Below are 23,716 nucleotides of genomic sequence, written 5' to 3'. Positions count from 1 at the left end.
CCTCTCAGATTTCCTTTGTCGTTTTGTCCTCACTGAGAACTTTCTAGCCTGTGACTCACAGGACAATTTGAAGAATCTTTCAGTCAAAGCTCAGTAGTGTGCCAGTGGGCATAGGCTAGGAGAAAAAAAATAAAGATTGATATTTGCCCTCTCTTCTTATCTGCACTTAATTTATAAGTCAATGTGGGTATACAGGAGAAATAAAGGCAGAGACCTTGATGCCTCCCCGTGGAGAATATGCACCATTTGGATTGAAAGCATGAAAGAGGGGAAATTAATGGTAAGCTGTTCATCTGTCACTACTGCCAGCCTGATGATTTTGCAGAGAAAGCGAGGACTTATATGACATGCCCTCCAGTGAAGGGCAAGTCTGTCTGCTATTCTATTATAAACACAGTGCTCTGGGTTTCAGAGGGATTTAAATGTACAATAAGACTGTACTTTGGAGAGATGAGTATTTACACAATTTTATTTTGTAAAAGTAATAACTTGTAGAATTCTGCTTGTTTTAAGAGGAAATCATATTTTCTCCCTCTCCCCATTTTTCTTCTGTCTTCGTTTCCTTCTTTTCCTTAAAAATTAAGTCAAACCTTCTGTTTGACGATGTGGCTTGGGCCTTTTACATTTGGCTGAATTTTTCTTGCATTTTCACATTGCAGTAAAATGTAAATAGATCCTAAAGATTAGGCACATGAAAAGTGGAGAAGACTTAGTTAAATTTCACTGTACAAAATGTAGAAAATGACTGCAAAATTTAAAATGTAAGGTGTGATTTTTTATTTCCATTGAATATAAGCACAACTATGAACATATTGTGAGGTACCCAATTGACAGAGGGAAACATAAATAAAAATTTGATCTTGTGTGGAAGATAAAGGAAGTCATATTTCCTTATTATTGCCATGATTTATCATGTTAAGAATTGATATATTATCGGAACACTCAGTGCTTTCAGTGGGAAATGGAGTAGTACATAAATTGATGGCAGAAATTAAAGTTTAATATTCTTCACTCGACTTTCCAATGTAACAAAAAAACTCTGTATTCTTTATTATAAGTACAAGGGAATTTGGTATATGTATTTACTTTCATTATTTATATTATTTTTATTATTGAATAATTGTTTTACAGAAAATTAACCAAAACAAGAGAAAAAGAAAAGACATTAGCATTGTTTTAAAGTAAAAGAAAAACATAAAATAGAAACAAAGTAAACTTTTAGTAATTTGGTGAGTGTCTAATCCATTATTATGTTCTAACTAAGGAAACATTTTCAATAGACATCAAGTAAACCTCAATACAGAAAGACAGAGACAATTCAACTTCCTTACAAATGCATGAAATAACAACTATAATGTAAATAATTCAAGAAACCTTTATTTCATGGAAATTAAAATATTGTTTTTATAAATATATATAAAAGGCACTTCAGTTTCTGTTCTGATATATACCCATACATGTGAAGACCCAGTATGCTTCCTTCAAGAAGATTACATTTTAGTAACAGAATAAAGTAAGACAAATATGCAAGTAATTAAAACAATGGCAAAAGCAATATTTCCATGTGAGCAGTAAACAAAACAAAATGAAAATGTTAAAAGTTCTGTGAATTCAGCTGCAAGACAAATTAATCCTGAGTATAAAAGAGTAACATGAACAAAGTGGCATTTTCTATGAACTTTAGACAGTTGGGAGGATTTAGAGTTCATGAATGAGGAAGGGGATTTTCAGCTAGGGAAAGATAATGCTGATTTGGAGGAAGTTCAGGAAATAGCAGGTAGTCCAATTTGCTGGAGTAGGGAAAATATAAAGGAGAGTTGTGGGTAATAAAACTGGAAAAGAAGAGTTGATTTGTGCTATATAGAATTTTGAATGCCATGATAAAAACTAAGTTCCTTATTTGGTAAGCATGGAAAATCACAGAAGAATTTTAGTCAAGAAGAGAGTAAACATGGTGAATTTGATTATTTAGTAAGATTGATTTAGTAGGAGATTATAGCATAGTTTGAAGTAGAGGGAGATGGAGAACAAGAGGCCACTTAGAAGGCAATTGTAACTATGGATATGATAGGTAATAACTGTCTGGATAAGTGGATAAGCAGTGGAAATGAAAGGAAAGAATACCTTTCAGCATTCAGTGGAGGTTGAATTCATAGGGCTTTTGTAGCTGAATGAGGGTTGGTATTGAACTTGGATGATAGAACAATGGAAGAATCATACAAAAAATAGGAAAAAAATAGGAGGAAGGTGGAAATACCTTTGCATTCAATTAAAAATTCAGGACTGGAGCCCACAGGAGAGGTCGAGATTAGATATTGAGTTTTAAGAAGTATCAGCACTAAACCAAAAAACATTTTAACATCGCTCATTTTGATTTTTAAAATTAACCTCCAGAAACATTGTGTCACACACAGTACCCTGTGTTTAGAAACAACTGTAGCAATCAACTACATCAGAACCCTTTTTTGGTCATCTCTTAATGGAGTATTGACAAATCAACTCCCCTGGGGTGAAATTCAGTGTCAAAGAATTATACACTGTTGGTTTCTCTGGCCTGTTTGCCTGGATTGAAACGTTTATTTCTCTGAAAAAAAAAAAAAAATGAAACCCTCTAGGCAGAGAATCAGTTACTAGTTTAGTATTATTTATTTGTTAAAAAATTCTATCTGCTTATGATGCCTTATATGTGTGTATGTGTGACAGAGAGACAGGGGAAAGAGGGAGGGAATCAGAGAGGAAGAGAGACAGAGAAAGAGGGAGAGGGAGAAAAAGGGGTAAAAGAGAGGGAGACAGACAGATAAACACAGACAGACACAGAGAAAAAAGAGACACAGAGAGAGAATCAATATGCAAAGATGCAGTAATATGTAGGCAAAATAACATTTTTGTCCACGAATGATCAGAGACAAAACTCTTATTTGAAGATGTATATTTTCAACAGTCTACTGACGAAAATTTATTTCTTTTGTAGTTTAGGGAAAAGGTCTTTGGTATATATTATAAACTGAAATGCTATTCCTCAATTTCACCCTTTGTATTATTCCCAAGACCTCATTTGGTGGATTTCTGTAAAATAATAGATAACAAACATTTCAGCTCTTTAAAAAACCCTGGAATAAGTGCTGTTATAGATGAGGATGTTGGTAGATGTAGGACCCACCAGATCTCAGAGCTAGGCCACAAGCAAACTCTCAAAATCTACTTCTAGAGATTAGTATTTGCAATGGTGAAACAAAAAACTTACTTTTACAATAAATATTTAAATGCTTAAGACTGTTTAATGCTATGACTATCTCTGTGGAATTACCCTTAAGATTCAGAAAGGTACCTAGTTTGTTTGTAATTAACTGGCATAGCCATATGTCTGGGTCGATTATCTCAGTTATAGTACTAATGAGGATAAAGTTACAAGTTTGATTACATGAGTCAGTTAGCATCCAGTTCTAATTTCTACAATGTCACAGCCTGAACCTAAACTCCATATCTCAGTCATTATGAGAGAGAAAACAGTCATAACACTAGTCCCAACAGAGGTGACATAGGTCAAATAACATGAGAGTCAAAAAACATCAATGCACAGGGCTTATTACAAGACTGTTTCCTTTACATAAGGATGTAGACACAAGTGCTTCTTGGAAAGGGAAATAGTTCAGACTATTTATAAACAATTATTCAATGATTATGAATATTCAAGAAGTTCAGAATGTGGTATCTGTTACATGGAAGGAACAGTTGGTTAGTTTCTATAACTCAAGCCATCTTGCAATTCCTCATTACATGTCTTTTGCACGTGTAAAAATCCCTTTGACAAAATTCTATTGTTCATTTTGGAAAATAAAATACCAGTGTATTTGATCCACATTTGCTTTATAATGTATTTCAGTAAAAGGATATTAACATCACTTGTGCTACTGAAGGGCAAGGACTGAATGTTTCTATTATGTTAATCTTCGTATTCCCACAAGCATATTATACGGTTAACTGATTCTATGCCGGTTTAAAATTATGAGTCAAACCACCTAAGAAACCATGGAGTCGCTTTAATCCCTGGGAATCAGCTTTTTAAAACACGATTCAGATTTGTTTCTGTGTTTGTTTGTTTCTCTTTGTAGGCCCCAGAGTGGCTAGAATAGAGCCAGGTACACAATAGGTGTGCAGTAAAGAAAGAATGGATGGATGGATGGACGGATGGATGGATAGAAGAATGCATATATCTCCTATCAGGCCTTGGCCTCTGGTTTTCTGTGCCTTTCCCATGCTTTTAAAGTGGTGGTGATTTGTATTAAGATTTTACAATCTTCTTTACATATATTGCTTTATCTTATATTTTTTGAAATGTTTTAATCAGCAATGTAGGCATTGAAACTAAGTGCTTTGAGGCCCACCTCAGGGCTAGGTTTGCACCTGTGGACATCAGCTTCAAGCCGGCCCCCACAGTACCAGGCTCCATAGCACTGAGTGTTCCGATAATATCCAAATGATATTATTCTGCCCCTGGCCCCGCCCTTATCTCATGTCCTTCTGACACTTCAAAATGCAATCACATCTTCCCAATAATCCCCCAGTGCCTTTACTCATTCCAATAATAACTCAAGAGTCCAATGTCTCATCTGAAACAAGGCAAGTCCTTTCCACATATATGCCTGTAAAATAAAAAAGTCGTCACTTACTTCCAAGACACAATGAGGATATAAGCACTGAGTAAACATTCCTAGAAATCAGACAAAAGGAAGGGGCTACATGCCCCATGCTAGTACAAACCCCATCAGGGCCATCATTCACCAAAGATGGAGGACACAAAATCAACACACAAAAAGCATCCGTATTTATATACACTAACAAGAAATAACATATGAAAATTAATAAAATAATTCCATTTACAATATTTTCAAAAGGAACAACATTATTTTCAATAAAATGCTGATATGTGTGCACTTTGCTGCACTACTTCAGTTGCTGACAAACACAAGCGAGCATGGACCCTACTGCCATAACCCTGATGTAGCACTTTGGCCAGCACCACCTATTGGAATGTTGTGGCCAGCTGACTGGAACCAAATGGCTCCTCCAGTGCAACAGGTTCTTAAATTCAAGGGGCCAGATAACAAATTTGGGGGCCTGGTAACAGCCCCCCAGAGTTGTAGCATGTAGTCTATGAGTAGTGAGCTGAACTTTAACCCCCTAAACACTTCAGGAATGAAGCCACTCAACTGAACCCACCTTATGTTACCAATAGAAGGTATCTGAGTTACTGGTGGCAATTCCATATGAGTCTTCGGCAACCTCAATAATTACCTCCTCAGAAGAAAGAATTTGACTGAGGGGAATAAGATAGAAAAAGAGACCAAGGCAAGTTTCAGAGCAGGAGTGGAAGTTCATTCTAAAAGGCTTTAGAACAGGAAAGAAAAAAAGTATGCTTTGAAGAGATTCAAGTGGACACTGGGTCAAGTTCCCCATTTAACCCTGTGATGCTAGGATTTTATGGGCTGGCCCCATTCCCATGATTCTTCCCTAAGGGTCGGCTGCCCACATGTGCAGTGCCCTCCTTACCCTTGGGAAGTGAGCACACTCAGTGTGTTTAGGAAGTTGTATGCTTGCCCATCTGAAGCTTTTCTTCCCTTTTCTGGTGAAGTGCCCAGAAGGTCATACTCTGCCATTTTGTTTCTTAATGCACATGCCAGGGAAGTTGTTGTCTGCTGGTGCTTGCATTCAACTAACACTTTATTGCAACAGGTATGGACCATCAGAAAATGGCCTCTCCTTGGTGTCAGCTGCCAGTTTATCACTTTTAGAGAGGCAATGTGATAATTGCCAAAACATCATCCAACATTCCTAGTGGGTGGGGAAGAGCCCTCTCGTGATCTGCTCTTGCCTGTCTAACAACCTGTAACATTAATACCACAATCAAACCCCTAAAGGCATCAAAGAATATAAAAGGAAAAAAAAACCATTCAAGGGGCAGCTACTTCAAATATTGAACAAATATAAGCCCAGACAGATGAGAAACAGCCCACACAAGAACTCCAGCAACTCAAAAAGCCAGCATTTTCTTACTTCGAAAAGACCACACTTCTTCCCCTGCAATGGATTTTACCCAGGCTGAGATGGCTGAAATGACAGATATAAAATTTAGAAGATGGATAGAAATAAAAATCCTCAATATTCAGAAGAAAGTCCAAACCCCATCCAAGGAATCTAAGGAATACAATTAAATGATAAGGAGCTGAAAGACAAAATGACCATTAAAAAAGAAAAAAACTAATCTGATAGAGCTGAAAATCTCACTTCAAGAATTTCATAATACAGTCATATGGAGTAACAGAAACATAGACCAAGACGAGCAAAGAAATTTGGAGCATGAAGACTGGTTTTCTGAATTAAATTAGTCAGACACAAATAGAGAAAAAACAAGAACAAAGAATGAACAAAACCTTTGGAAAAAAGGGGATTATGTAAAGGGACCAATCTATGATTCATTGGCTTCCCTGAAACAGAGGGACAGAAAGTAAGCCACTTAGAAAACATATTTCAGGATATTGTTTATGAAAATTTCCCCAAATTCGCTAAAGAGGCCAACATTCCAATTCAGGAAATACAGCAAAGCCCTATGAGATACTATACAAGATGACCATTTGTAAGACACATAGTCATTACATTCTCCAAGTTTGAATTGAAAGAAAACATATTAAAGGGAGCAATAGAGAAGGTGTAGGTCTGCTACAAAGGGAGCCCCATGAGGCTAACAATAGTCTATATTTCAGAAGAAAACCTTCAAGCCTGAAGAGATTAGCGGCCTATATTCAGAATTCTTAAAGAAAATAAATTTCAACCACAAATTTCATATCTAGCTGAACTAAGATCCATAAGTGAACAAAAAATAAGATCTTTTTCAGATAAGAAAATGCTAAAGGAATTTGTTACCACCAGAACTGCCTTATAGGAAGTCCTTAAGGGAGTGCTAAATATGGAAAATAAAGCCTATTACCAGCTGCCACAAAAACACGCTTAAGTACAGAAACCATTGACACTATAAAGCAACTACACAAATGAATCTGCATAGTAACCAGCTAACAACATAGTGACAGGACCAAATTCAAACATATTGATATTAATCCTGAAATAAATGTGCTAAATGTCCTGATTAAAAGGAACAGAGGGCCAAGTTGGACAACAAAACCAAACTCAACTGTAAGCTGTCTTCAAAGGACCTATTTGACATGCAATGACACTAGTAGGCTCAAAGTAAGGGGATAGAGAAAAATCTACCAAGCAAATGGAAGAGAAAAAGAGGATTTACTATTCTAATTTCAGACAAAACAGACTTTGGACCAACTACAATAAAAACGACAAAGAAGGCCATTACATAACAGCAAAGAGTTCAATTCAACAAGAAGATGTAACTATCCAAAATATATATGTGCCAAACACAGGGGCAACCAGAATCATAAAACAAGTTTGTAGACACCTATGAAGAGACTTAGATAACCACACAATAATAGTGGGAGACTTCAACACTCTAGTGACAGTGGTAGACAAATCACTGAGGCAGAAAACTAAAAAAGATATTCAGGAACTGAACTAGACACTTGTACAAATGGACCTAACAGATATCTATAGAACTCTCCACCCTAAAACAACAGAAATAATTTTTTTCTCATCTGTACATGGCACATAATCTAAAATTGACCCCTTGATTGGCCAAAAAACTATTCTCAGAAAGTTTGTTAAAAACAACATTATACCAACCCCATTCTTGTATCATAGCACAATAAATGGCTAAATCAAGAATACGAAGATTGCTAAACATCATACAATTACATTGCAAATTAAACAACCTGTTAAATGATTTTGCATAAACAATGAAATTAATGCAAACGTCAAGAAATTCTTTGAAACTAATGAGAACAAAGATGCAACTTTCCAGAATTTCTGCGACACAGCTGAAGCAGTGTTAAACCCCCCACATTAAAAAGTTATAAATACCTCAAATTAAAAATCTAATCACACTTAGAGGAATTGGAAAAAACAAGAAGAAACCTAATCCAAAGATAGCAGAAGAAACTACACAACCAAAATCAGAGCTGAATGGAATAAAATTGAGTTGCAAAAAACCTACACAAAAGATCAATGAATCCAAGTATAAAGTCTTTAAACTAATAAGTAAAATTGATATACAATTAACTAGACCAATAAAGAAGAAAAGAGAGAAGAATCAAATAGATGCAAAAAAAATGATAAAGGGGATATGACCACTGATCATATGAGTAGATGTGTTGCTCTGAATATAATTGCAGCTTTCTAAATTCCTCGACATATATGGGGAATTTAGATTGACCTCATTTTGCAAAGTCACTCTTTCCCTGGCTTTTCCTCTTAGGTTTTAGTTGGGCTACTATAGGATACAACCTTAATTTTTCTCAAATGTCTGTACACACAGAGTATACATTTTTATATGGTACACACACACATACATAATTATATATATATTTATTTATATATAATATATATAATGTGATATATATATTATATATATATAATGTGATATATATATTATATATATATATAATGTGATATATATATTATATATATATATAATGTGATATATATATTATATATATATATAATGTGATATATATATGTATATATAATGTGTTACCCAGTCTGTGGTACTTTGTTATAACATAAATGGACTAAGAAAGCTCTAAAATTAGTAGTCTCTTGTGGAATCCGTATAGTTTGATCATTTTAAAAAATCCAGTCTACCAATCTTCCTTTTGAATAGATATTTTAATCTACTTAGTGTAATGTAATTAGTGACAAAGAAGGACTTTCTTTTTTTATTTTGCTGTCTGTCTTCTGTATGTCACATGCTTTACAAATCCCTCATTTTCTCTAGTACAGCTTTTTATTTGTTTAGTTGAATTTTTTAGTGAACCGTTTTAGTATCTGTGTCATTCTTCAGTATATATTTTAGATATTTTTGTGGTTACTATGAGAATCATATTTAACACCTTAAATTTATAGCAATCTGGTTTGAATTGTTAGCAACTTAATTTTGATGGCATGATAAAACTGTGCTACTGTATAATTCTGTCTTCCCTTTATGTTGTTTTTGCCACAAATTTTATCTTTGGTTATTTGCATGCCCAAGAACATATTTATGATTACTTTTCAAAAAATGAGCTTTAAATCATGTAGAAAATCAAAAAATAAAGTTGTAAACGAAAATACAGTAATAATGGCTTTTATATTTACTCACGTATTAATCATAACAGATGGCTTTTTTTCATATAATTGTAGCCTACTGTCTAGTGTCTTTTCATTGTAACCCAAAACATCACATTTAGTTTTCTTGTAGCAAAGGTCTAGTGGTAACAAATTCCTTCAGGTTTTGTTTATCTGAGACTCTTAATTTCTTCCTCACTTCTAAGAACAATTTCTTTCTGGTGTAGAATTCTTGGTTTTCCCTATTTTTTATTTCGTTACTTTAAGTATGTTATAACACCGTTTTCTAGCCTCCACAGTTTCTGATGAGAAAGTGGCTATAAATCATATTGAGTGTCCTTTCTACAGGATAAGTCACCTTTCTTTGGCTGCTTTCAAGATGATTTTCCTTTAGCTTTCAACAATTTGAGTATAATGTGTCTCATTGTTGGACACTGAGTTTATTCTACCTGGAGTTTGTTGATGTTATTTGTTGTGTGGATACATGTATGTCATCAAATTTGAGGTGTCTGGGCCACCATTATTTTTCAAAAATGATCTCTGCTTTTTCTTTCTTTTCTTTTTTATTCTATGAAGCCCTCTGCATGGTGTCTCATGGGGTCCTTATGCTCTATTCAACTTCCTCCATTCTCTATGGCCTTTTTCTCCTCAGACTGTATAATTTCAATTCTCTCATCTTCCATTTCACTTATCCTTTCTTCTCCATGTTCAAATCTGCTTTTGAACACCTATATTAAATTCTGATATCAGTTACTATAATTTTTAGCTCCATATTTCTCTTTTCTTCCTTTCTATAATTTTTATCTCTTTATTGATATTCTCATTTTACACAACGTTTTCCTGGATTATTTTTAGGTCTTTCTCTATGATTTACTTTAGCTCTTTGAATGCATTTAGAAGAGTTAAAGTCTTTGTCTAGCAAGTCCAAAGCCTGTGATTTCACAGGATGGCTTCTACCTATTTATTTTTTTTTATAAATGGGCTATATTTTTCTGTTACTTTAAATTCCTTGAAACTTTTTGTTAAAAACTGGACAATTAAATATTATAATATAGTAATACCAAAAGTAAGATTCTCCTCCTTTCTTTCCATCTGCTTTATTTAAAAATGTTTAAGATGACAGTGGTTCACTTGTCTCGTAACATTTTCAGTTCAACTATTTAATGTTTTTTTCTTTTTTTAAGCCTAATTTTGGGGAATTAAAAATTACCTTTTGGTGTATTAACCTAGTTAGTGAGAGTAGTTAAGGTACAGTTCCCTGATGAAGTGATATTTGAACTGATACCTACAGCATGCAGGATAATATTAATATACTATGACTAATAATATGTGCATACATTATTCTAAGTGATTTCCAAAAATTTACCCATAAATTTAGGTGAAAACTACAGATTTTCTCAGGTTTTTATGAGTAGATGTGTTGCTCTGAATATAATTGCAGCTTTCTAAATTCCTCGACATATATGGGGAATTTAGATTGACCTCATTTTGCAAAGTCACTCTTTCCCTGGCTTTTCCTCTTAGGTTTTAGTTGGGCTACTATAGGATACAACCTTAATTTTTCTCAAATGTCTGAAAGGTGTTTGTTCATATTATAATGTTTTTGAGCAATGCCCATCACTTTTCTGGCATGGGTGTGTTCTGAGGTAGGCCAGAGACAAATGCCTTCCATAGCTCTTTTAAGTAGCCTTCATAGATGTTAGAAAAGACCTGTCCAACAATTTGTGATTAGGATTTGTCCTATTCCTTCATAGACAGGACATAGTATCCTGTACTAGGAATACAGGCTGCTCTCTTTTAGGCTCTTGCCAAACCAGAAAGAAAACAATGCAAGCCAATTAAAAATATTATAAAGCTTTCCTACTATCTTAACTTTATTGTATTTAGTGTTTGCATATTTGCTGTAAACCTTTGACGGCTTTTTCAGAGTTCTCACCAAGTTGTTTCTTACAGTTTCTGGTTTTTTTTTTTTCAATATTTATGTCGGGGGATGGAAGTGTATAATAGCCTACTCTGCCATTTTGTGGACATCGTTTTCATGAAATATTTTTAATAAAATTTCTATTTGACCCTGGTAAATTAGTGCATAGTAAGCATTTACTATTTATTTTTGAGTTGCCTATTCAATGTTTTCTCTTTATTTAATCCTTATTTGGGGAAATAATTTTTTTTCTTTTTTCTTTTTCTTATTATTATTATACTTTAAGTTTTAGGGTACATGTGCACAATGTGCAGGTTTGTTAAATATGTATCCATGTGCCATGTTGTTGTGCTGCACCCATTAACTCATCATTTAGCATTAGGTATATCTCCTAATGCTGTCCCTCCCCCCTCTCCCCACCCCATAACAGTTCCCGGAGTGTGATATTCCCCTTCCTGTGTCCATGTGTTCTCATTGTTCAATTCCCACCTATGAGTGAGAACATGCGGTGTTTGGTTTTTTGTCCTTGCGATAGTTTACAGAGAATGATGGTTTCCAGTTTCATCCATGTCCATCTACAGAACTCTCCACCCCAAATCAACAGAACATACATTTTTTTCAGCACCACACCACACCTATTCCAAAATTGACCACATAATTGGAAGTAAAGCTCTCCTCAGCAAATGTAAAAGAACAGAAATTATAACAGTCTCTCAGACCACAGTGCAATCAAACTAGAACTCAGGATTAAGAAACTCACTCAAAACCGCTCAACTACAGGGAAACTGAACAACCTGCTCCTGAATGACTACTGGGTACATAATTAAATGAAGGCAGAAATAAAGATGTTCTTTGAAACCAATGAGAACAAAGACACAAAATACCAGAATCTCTGGGACACATTCAAAGCAGTGTGTAGAGGGAAATTTATAACACTAAATGCCCACAAGAGAAAGCAGGAAAGATCCAAAATTGACACTCTAACATCACAATTAAAAGAACAAGAAAAGCAAGAGCAAGCACATTCAAAAGCTAGCAGAAGGCAAGAAATAACTAAAATCAGAGCAGAACTGAAGGAAATAGAGACACAAAAAACCCTTCAAAAAATTAATGAATCCAGGAGCTGGTTTTTTGAAAAGATCAACAAAATTGATAGACCACTAGCAAGACTAATAAAGAAGAAAAGAGAGAAGAATCAAATAGATGCAAAAAAAATGATAAAGGGGATATGACCACTGATCCCACAGAAATACAATCTACCATCAGAGAATACTACAAACACCTCTATGCAAATAAACTAGAAAATCTAGAAGAAATGGATAAATTCCTTGACAAATACACCCTCCCAAGACTAAACCAGGAAGAAGTTGAATCTCTGAATAGAAGAATAACAGGCTCTGAAATTGTGGCAATAATCAATAGTTTACCAACCAAAAAGAGTCCAGGACCTGATGGATTCACAGCTGAATTCTACCAGAGGTACAAGGAGGAACTGGTACCATTCCTTCTGAAACTATTCCAATTGATAGAGAAAGAGGGAATCCTCCCTAACACATTTTATGAGGCCAGCATCATCCTGATACCAAAGCCTGGCAGAGACATAACCAAAAAAGAGAATTTCAGACCAATATGCTTGATGAACATTGATGCAAAAGTCCTCAATAAAATACTGGCAAACCAAAACCAGCAGCACATCAAAAAGCTTATCCACCATGATCAAGTGGGCTTCATCCCTGGGATGCAAGGCTGGTTCAACATATGCAAATCAATAAATGTAATCCAGCATATAAACAGAACCAAAGACAAAAACCACATGATTATCTCAATAGATGCAGAAAAGGCCTTTGACAAAATTCAAAAACTCTCTGCTAAAACTCTCAATACATTAGGTATTGATGGGATGTATCTCAAAATAATAAGAACTATCTATGACAAACCCACAGCCAATATCATACCGAATGGGCAAAACTGGAAGCATTCCCTTTGAAAACGCACAAGACAGGGATGCCCTCTCTCACCACTCCTATTCAACATAGTGCTGGAAGTTCTGGCCAGGGCAATCAGGCAGGAGAAGGACATAAAGAGTATTCAATTAGGAAAAGAGGAAGTCAAATTGTACCTGTTTGCAGATGATATGATTGTATATCTAGAAAACCCTATTGTCTCAGCCAAAAATCTGCTTAAGCTGATAAGCAACTTCCGCAAAGTCTCAGGATACAAAATCAATGTATAAAAATTTTTAAGTTGGTGTGTTAATTTAGTTAGTGAGAGTAGTTAAGATACAGTTCCCTGAGGAAGTGACATTTAATCTGATACCTACAAGACACATGATAATATGCTTGACTAATATCTACATACATTATTCTAAGTGATTTCCAAGAATTTACTCATAATATTATTTTATTCGGCAAATGTTTATTTAGTACCAACTTAGTTCTAGGCACTGTTCTGGGAGTTAGTGTTATAGCAGTTAAAGTGCCAACATCCTTAATTCATAAAAGTTACATTCTAGAGATAGAAAATCCCTTTGAGTTAGGTATTAGTGCCATTCCCATTTTATGTTGATGTAACTGAAGTACTAAGCTGTTAGTTACATGACTTGTTCAATGTCCATGCAGAGAATACTAGGAAACATTCGAGTCTGGGCCACCAGGACAGACTTACCAGATTCTTCCTCATAGCAGATCCTTTAGGAGCTCTGTCTCAGCTCCAGGCCTTCTCTGCAACATTCAGGGAGCTATACCATCTATACAGTAAGTAGTTGGAAGAATCCTTTCTCTGTGCCACCACGACAGGCTTGCCAACATCCATCCCACGGCAGACTCTGAAGGAATCGTGGAGCTTGACTCCAGTCCCTCTAATGTACTGCCTAATGTCAATCCTGATGGCAGAAAAAAACTACTGGGAGATGCAGTCATTTGTGCCAAATGGATAGGCTTGCTGGTCTCCATACCACAGCAGATAATAAAAGGGCTTTCTCTTGTCCACAGCCGCTCTCTGAAACAGCTCCAGAATTATACCGCCTGTGCAGGGAACTCATGGAAGATGCACCTGGACAAGCTTGCTGGCCTCTTCCCCACGGCAGCTTCTGAAGTGGCTCTGAAATTTAGTTCCAGCCTCTATCAGCTGTGGTATGCAAGCAATCCTGCACACATAGGGTACTGCTGAGAGTCTCACTAGCTGGTACAGCTAGGTTGGACTTACCAATATAGGTCACACAGTACGTTCTACATTAGCTATAATACTAAGTTTGAGTGTATTCCATCTGTAGTCTTGGAGTAGTTCTGTCCAGCTGGGGTCCCACCAGGAGATACGCTCATCTGAGTCCATGTGGCAGGCTTGCCAAACTGAATCCTCAAACATCCCGATCTCAGTCCTGTTCACTCTTGGATGTGGACTTAGAGTGGTTCTTCCAACCTGAGGATCTGGAGGGAGACAGGTTTATCAGTGTCCCTGCAGGCTGATGCCCTGACATTGATCACATTGTGGATCTTGACGTGGCCTTATTAACTGACAACAGCCCTTCTCAAGCTCCATTTGAAATTAGGATCATGTTTACCAAGGAATCCAATAGAAGACATGCTTAGTTTTGTCTTTTAAAATAGGCCTGAGGATCTTAGTCTTGGCTGTGGACTTGAAACAAGACTGTGTCTCAATTTTAGCCTAAATGGACACATAACAGAAAGAGACTTTAACTTGTTGGAACCAGTGTGTAGCAAAAAAATGTGTTTTTTTTTAAATAATAAGATGTTGACAAAAACTATATGGATAATAAATAATTAAGAAAATATGATACCACCAAAATACTTGTAAAGTTCAAATCATTAACCAAAAAATAGAGATATGCAAATTCCCTGAGCCATAATTCAAAAGAATCATCTTAAAACTCAATAAGATGTAAAATAGATACACAACTAAATGAAATTGGGAAAACAATATATGAACAGAATGAGATAATAAAGATAATGGAAACTATACAAAAGAACCAGAAATCCTGAAGCTGAAGAACACAATGGGACAACTGAAAAATTCAGTAGATAGTTTCAACAGCAAACTTGATCATGCAGAAGAAAAAAATTAACAAAGTCAAAAGCAGGTTATTGGAAATTAGCCAATTAAGAAAAAAAATATATGATTTATGAAAGTTAAGAAAGCAAAGCAAATTGGGTAACCAGGAAAAACACAAATACATGAATTATGACAGTATCTAAAGGAGATAAAAGATGCAAAGAGGCAAAAAGCTTATTTAAAGAAATATCTATAAACTTCCCAAATCTTGGCAGGGATATGAACATATAGATGCAGAGGACCTTAAGAAAAATTACTTCAAAAAAAGAATACTCTGTGATATATTATAATGAAAATGTCAAAAGACAAAGATAAAGATAAAATTTTGAATGAAGCAAGAAAAAAGAAAGTGTTAAATACTACAATATCCCATAAAGCTGACAATGGACTTTTCAACAGCAAACTTGTAAGCCAGGAGAAAGTGAGTGGGATGACATATTCAAAGTGATTATGAAAAACAATGTCAACCAAGAATATTATACCCTTCAAAGCTCTTTTTCAGTAATAAAGAAGAGATGAACACATTCCAAGGCAAACAAAAGCTGAAGGAGTTTATAATCACAAGACCAGCCTCACAAGAAATACTAAAGGGAATTATTTGAGTTGAAACAAAAGATAGTAAGTAACAGTGTGAAAACATATACAAGTATAAAACTGACAGATAAAAGTAAACATAGTCAAATCCAAAATACTCATACTGTAATGTTAGTGAGTAAATCCCAAATAATGCAAGTATAAGAGTAAAATAGAGATTGCTGGCAAGATGGCCAAATAGGAAGCGCTCCAGTCTGCAGCTCTCAGAGATATCAATGCAGAAGGTGGGTGATTTCTGCATTTCCAACTGAGGTAACTTGTTCATCTCATTGGGACTGGGTGAACAGTGGGTGCAGCCCATGGAAGGTGAGCCAAAGCAGGGTGGGGAGTCATTTCCATTTCAGATGGAAAACACTCTTCAGGATATTATCCAGGAGAACTTCCCCAACCTAACAAGGTAGGCCAACATTCAAATTCAGGAAATACAGAGAATACCCCTAAGATACTCCTCAAGAAGAGCAATCACAAAACACATAATCGTCAGATTCACCAAGGTTGAAATGAAGGAAAAAATGTTAAGGACAGCCAGAGAGAAAGGTCGGGTTACCTACAAAGGGAAGCCCATCATACTAACAGTGGATCTCTCGGTAGAAACCCTACAAGCCAGAAGAGAGCAGGGGCCAATATTCAACATGCTTAAAGAAAAGAATTTTCAACCCAGCATTTCATATCTAACCAAACTAAGCTTCATAAGCGAAGGAGAAATAAAATTATTTACAGACAAGCAAATTCTGAGAGATTTTGTCACCACCAGGCCTGCCTTACAAGAGCTCCTGAAGGAAGCACTAAACATGGAAAGGAACAACCAGTACCAGCAACTGCAAAAACATGCCAAATTGTAAAGACCATCGATGCTATGAAGAAACTGCATCAACTAATGGGCAAAATAACCAGCTCGCATCTAAACGACAGTATCAAATTCACACATAAAAATACTAGCCTTAAATGTAAATGAGCTAAATGCCCCAATTAAAAGATATAGACTGGCAAACTGGATAAAAAGTAAGGAACCATCGATGTGCTGAAATGAGGAGACCCATCTCATATGCAAAGACACACATAAGATCAAAATAATGGTATGGAAGAATATTTACCAAGTAAATGAAAAGCTAAAAAGAAGCAGGGGTTGCAATCCTAGTCTCTGATAAAACAGACTTTAATCCAACAAAGATCAAAAGAGACAAAGAAGGGTATTAAAAAACGGAAAGGGATCAATGAAACAAGAAGAGCTAACTATTTTAAATATATATGCACCTAATACAGGAGCACCCAGCTTTATAAACCAAGTTTTTAGAGACCTACAAAGAGACTTAGACTCCCACACAATAGTAGTGGGAGACTCTAACACTCTACTGTCAACAGTCAACAGATAAACAAGACAGAAAATTAACAAGGATATCCAGGAATTGAACTCAGCTCTGGACCAAGTGGACCTAAAAGACATCTACAGAACTGTACACCCCAAATCAATAGAATATACATTCTTCTCAGGACCACATCATGCTTATTTTAAAATTGACCACATAATTCGAAGTAAAACACTCCTCAGCAAATGTAAAAGAATAGAAATCCTAACGAACAGTGTCTGATACCACAGCGCAATGAAATTAGAACTCATGATTAAGAAACTCACTCAAAACCACACAACTACATGGAAACTGAACAACCTGCTCCTGAATGACTACTAGGTAAATAACGAAATGAAGGCAGAAATAAAGATGTTCTTTGAAACCAATGAGAACAAAGACACAACGTACCAGAATTTCTGGACTCATTTAAAGCAATGTGTAGAGGGAAATTTATAGCACTAGATTCCCACAAAAGAAAGCAGGAGAGATCTAAAACTGACACCTTAACATCACAATTAAAAGAACTAGAGAAGCAAGAACAAAGAAATTGAAAAGCTAGCAGAAGACAAGAAATAACTAAGATCAGAGCAGAACTAAAGGAGATAGAGACAGGAAAGACACTTCAAAAAATCAATGAATGCAGGAGCTGGTTTTTTGAAAAGATCAACAAAATAGAGAGGCCACTAGCAACACTAATAAAGGAGAAAAGAGCAAAGAATAAAATATACCTAATAAAAAATGATAAAGGGGATATCACCACCGATCCCACAGAAATACAAACTACCATCAAAGAATACTATAAATACTTCTACACAAATAAACTAGAAAATCTAAAAGAAATGGATAAATTCCTGGACACATACACCCTCCAAAACTAAATCAAGAAGAAGTTGAATCCCTGAATAGACCAATAGCAAGTTCTGAAACTGAGGCAGTAATTAATAGCCTGCCAACAAATAAAGTCCAGGACCAGACGGATTCATGGCTAAATTCTACCAGAGGTACAAAAAGGAGCTGGTACCATTCCTTCTGAAACTATTCCATACTATAGAAAAAGAGGGAATCCTCCCTAACTCATTTTATGAGGCCAGCATCATCCTGATAACAAAGCCTGGCAGAGACAGAACAAAAAAAGAAAATTTAAGGCCAAGATCCCTGATGAACATCAATGTGAAAATCCTCAATTAAATACAGGAAACTAATCCAGAAGCACATCAAAAAGCTTATCCACCATGATCAAGTTGGCTTCATCCCTGGGATGCAAGGTTGGTTCAACATAACACAAATCAATAAATGTAATCCATCACATAAACAGAACCAATGACAAAAACCACATGATTATCTCAATAGATGAAGAAAAGGCATTCAACAAAATTCAACAGCCTTTCTTGCTAAAAACTCTCTATAAATTAGTTATTGATAGAACGTATCTCAAAATAATAAGAGTTATTTATGACTAACCCACAGCCAATATCACACTGAATGGGCAAAACTGGAAGCATTCCCTTTGAAAACTGGCACAAGACAAGGATGCCCTCTCTCATCACTCCTATTCAGCATAGTATTGGAAGTTCTGGCCAGGGCAATCAGGCAAGAGAAAGAAATAAAGAGTTTTCAATTATGAGAAGAGGAAGTCAAATTGTCTCTGTTTGCAGATGACATGATTGTACATTTAGAAAACCCCATCGTCTCAGCTCAAAATCTTCTTAAGCTGATAAAAAACTTCAGTAAAGTCTCAGGATACTTAATCAATGTGCAAAAATCACAAGCTTTCCTATATGCCAATAACAAACAGAGAGCCAAATCATGAGTGAACTCCCATTCACAATTGCTACAAAGAGAATAAAACACCTAGAAATACAACTTACAAGGGAGGTGAAGGGCCTCTTCAAGAAGTACAAACTGCTGCTCAAGGAAATAAGAGAGGACACAAAAACAAATGGAAAACAAATGGAAAAACATTCCATGCTCATAGATAGGAAGAATCAATATCGTGAAAATGGCCATAATGCCCAAAGTGATTTATAGATTCAATGCTTTCCCCATCAAGCTATCATTGGCTTTCTTCACAGAATTGAAAAAAACTACTTAAAATTTTATATGTAATCAAAAAACAGCCCGCATAGCCAAGACCATCCTAAGCAAAATGAATAAAGTTGGAGGCATCATGCTACCTGACTTCAAATTATGCTACAAGCCTGTAGTAAACAAAACAGCATGGTACTGGTACCAAAACTTATATATAGACTAATGGAACAGAAGAAAGGCCTCAGAAATAACATCACACATTTAACGATCTGATCTTTGACAAACCTAACAAAAACAAGCAATGGGGAAAGCATTCCCTATTTCATAAATGGTGTTGGGAAAACTGGATAGCCATATGCAGAAAGCTGAAAGTAGATCCCTTCCTTACATCTTATACAAATATTAACTCAAGATGGATTAAAGACTTAAATGTAAGACCTAAAACCATAAAAACCCTAGAAGAAAACCTAGGCAATACTATTCAGGACATAATCATGGGCAGAGACTTCATGACTTAAACACAAAAAGCAATGGCAACAAAAGCCAAAATACACAAATGGGATCTAATTAAACTAAAGAGCTTCTGCACAGGAAAATAAACTATCATCAGAATGAGCAGGCAACCTACAGAATGGGAGAAAATTTTTGCAATCTGTCCATCTGACAAAAGGCTAATATCCAGAATCTAAAAAGAACTTAAACAAATTTACAAGAAAAAAGCAAACAACCCCATCAGAAAGTGGGCAAAGGATATGAGCAGACACTTCTCAAAAGAAGACATTATGTGGCCCACAACCATATGAAAAAATGCTCATCATCACTGGTCATTAGAGAAATGCAAATGAAAACCACAACGAGATACCATCTCATGCCAGTTAGAATGGAGATCACTAAAATTCAGGAAACAACAGATACTGGAGAGGATGTGGAGAAATAGGAACGTTTTACACTGTTGGTGAGAGTGTGAATTAGTTCAACCATTGTGGAAGACAGTGTGGCGATTCCTCAAGGATCTAGAACTAGAAATACCATTTGGCTCAGCAATGCCATTACTGGGTATATCCCCAAGGAATTATAAGTCACTCTACTATAAAAACACATGCACACGTATGTTTATTGTAGCACTGTTCACAATAGCAAAGACGGAACCAACCCAAATGCCCATCAGTGAAAGAGTGGATAAAGAAAATGTGGCATATATACACCATGGAATACTAGGCAGCCATAAAAAAGGATGAGTTCATGTTCTTTGGAGGAACATAGATGAAGCTGGAAACCATCATTCTCAGCAAACTAACACAGGAACAGAAAACCAAACACCGCATGTTCTAACTCATAAGTGGGAGGTGAACAGTGACAACACATGGACACAGGGAGGGGAACATCACACTCCAGAGCCTGTCAGGGCATGGGAGAGTAGGGGAGGGATAGCATTAGGAGAAATACCTAAAGTAGATGACGGGTTGATGGGTGCAGCAAACCACCATGGCACATGTTTACCTATGTAACAAGCCTCTATGTTCTGTGCATATACCCCAAAATTTAAGTATAATAAAAAAAGTAAAACAAAGATGAAATATTAAATCAGTTATAGCTGTAAACAACTGGTTAACAGATAAATAATATAAATATATATAAAGTATGACATCAATAGAATAATATGTGGAGGGGGGAAGCAAAATTATAGAGCCTTTGTATGTGATTGTAATAAGGTATTATCAGGTTGAATTAGGACATTAAAACTATAAAATGTTTTCTATAAGATTCATGGTAACCACAAAGAAAAAAGCCTCCAATTGATACTTAAAAGAGAAAGTAATTAAAGTACACCACTACAAAAAAATATGACAAAGCACAAAGAAAGATGACAACATTGTGAAAGAGTAATGAAAGAACTAAAAAACAGAATAGAGAACTCAGAAATAAGACCGCACATCTACATCCATCAGATCTTTGAGAAACCTGACAAAAACAAGCAATGGGAAAAGAATTCCCTATTTAATAATGGTGCTGGGAGAACAGGCTAACCACATGCGGAGCACTGAAACTGTGCCCCTTCTTTACACTTTATACAAAACTTAACTCTAGATGGATTAAAGACTTAAACGTAAAACCCAAAACAATAAAAACCCTAAAAGAAAATCTAGGCAATACCATTCAGGACATAGGCACAGGCAAAGTTTCATGATGAAATCACCAAAAGCAATTGTAACAAAAGCAAAAATTGCCAAATGGGATCTGCTTCTGCACAGAAAAATAAACTATCATAAGAGGAAAGTTTATAACAACAAATGCCAACATGAAAAAAATAACACAGACCTCAAGTAAACAACTAAATGTTACATCTCAAGGAACAAAAAAAAATTAACATAAGTCTAAAATCAGTAGTAGGAAGGTGATAATAAACATCAGAGCAGAAAAAATTGAAATATATACTAGAAAGACAATAGAAAGATCAATAAAACTAAGTTGATTATTTGAAAATATAAATAAAATTTACAAACATTTAGCCAAACCAAAAAAGAGATATGCCTCAAATAAATATAATCGTAAACTAATAGGACATATTATAAGTAATACCACAGAAATAAAAAGGATCATAAGAGACTCCTATGAAAAATAATATGCCAACAAATTGTTTAATGTAAAAAAAATGGATAAATTCCTAGAAATGCACAAACTATCAATGCTGTATCAAGAAGAAATAGAAAATCCGAACAGACCAAAATGAGTAAAAAGATTGAATCAATAATAAAACATCTCTCATTAAAGAAAAGCCCACGATAGGCTTCATAGCAGAATTCTATCACTCATTTAAATAACTAACAGCAATCATTCTCAGTCTCTCCCCAAAAATCAAAGTGAAGAGAGAATACTTCTAAACTCATTTTGCAAGGCTAGCATTACCCTGACACTAAGGATAGACAAGGTCATGACAAGCAAAGAAAATTACATGCTAATATCCCTGATGAACATAGATGCAAAAATTCTCAACAAAATACTAGAAAACTGATGTTAGCAGCACATTAAAAGAATCATTCTCCATGATGAATTCAGATTTATCCCTGGGATACAAGAATATTTTAACATACATAAAACAGTAAATGTGATACACCATATTAACAGAATAAAGGACAGAAACCAAACGGTCAGCTTAATCGATTCTAAAAAAGCTTTCGACAAAATTCAACATTCTTTTACGAATAAAAACTCTTAGCAACTTTGGTGTAAAGTTGTACCTCAACACAATAAATGCAATATATGAAAAGCCCACCGTTAACATCATACTCAATGGTGAGAAGTTGAAAGCTTTTACTCTAAGATCAAGAACAAGACAAGGATGTCCACCCTCATCACTTCTATTTAACATAGCACTGGAAGTCATAGACAGATAAGTTAGACAAGAAAAAGAAATAAAAGACATCCAAATAGAAAAGGAAAAATTAAAATATCTTGTCTGCTGATCACATGATATATATAGAAAAGCTTAAAAATGCCACCAAAAAAACTTGTTAGAACTAATAAACAAATTCAGTGATGTTTCAGGGTACAAAATCAATATGCAAAAATTAGTAGTTTCTTTACACTAGCAATAGACTCTTCAAAAAGTAAATTTAAAAATCAATAATATTCACAATAGCATCAAAAAATAAAATATGAGTAAATTAATCAAGGAGGAAAAAGATTTGTACACTAAATATTATAAAACATTAATTGAAGAAACTATAGATGACACAAATAAACATGAACTATCTCATGTTCATGTATTGGAAGCATAAATAGAGTTAAAATGCCCATACTATCCAAATCAACCTACAGATTCAATGTAATCCCTATCAAAATTTCAATGTCATTCTTCACAGAAACAAAAAAATAGTTCTAAAATTTGGAGGGAACCACACAGACTTCAAACAGCCAAAGCAATTTTGAGGATAAAATAACAAAACTGGAGATATCACGTTAACTGAGTTCAAAATCTATTACAAAGCTATAACAATCAAAACAGCATGATACTGGCATAAAAACAGATTCATTGACCAATGAAACAGGATAGAGAACCCAAAAATGAATCCATGTATTTATGGTCAATTGATTTTTGACAAAGGTGCCAGGAAAATATAATGGACAAAAGTGGCCTTTTCAATAAATGGTGTTGGGAAACCTTGATGTCCATAAGCAGAAGAATAAAATTGGACCCTTATCTCACACCATATACAAAAATAAACTCAAAATGAATTAAAGACTTAAACATAAGGCTGGAAGCTGTAAAAATTCTAGAATAAAACACAGGAAAAATGTTCCATGACGTTGGTCTGGGCAATAATTTATTGAATATAATCCCAAAACCACAGACAACAAAAGCAACAATTTTAAAAATGAGATTACATTAAACTAAAATGTGTTTGCATATCAAAAAAGAAAACAACAACAATTATTAGAGTGAAGAGACAATCCAAAGTTTGGGAGAAAATATTTACAAATTATAAATTTGATAAGGGGCTAATATACAAAACATATAAGAAAATCAACC

The sequence above is a fragment of the Symphalangus syndactylus genome, chromosome X, assembly GCF_028878055.3.
Source record: "Symphalangus syndactylus isolate Jambi chromosome X, NHGRI_mSymSyn1-v2.1_pri, whole genome shotgun sequence".
Lineage (NCBI taxonomy): Eukaryota > Metazoa > Chordata > Mammalia > Primates > Hylobatidae > Symphalangus > Symphalangus syndactylus.
The sequence above is the reverse complement of the archived record's forward strand: the minus strand, read 5'-3'. Positions refer to the sequence as shown.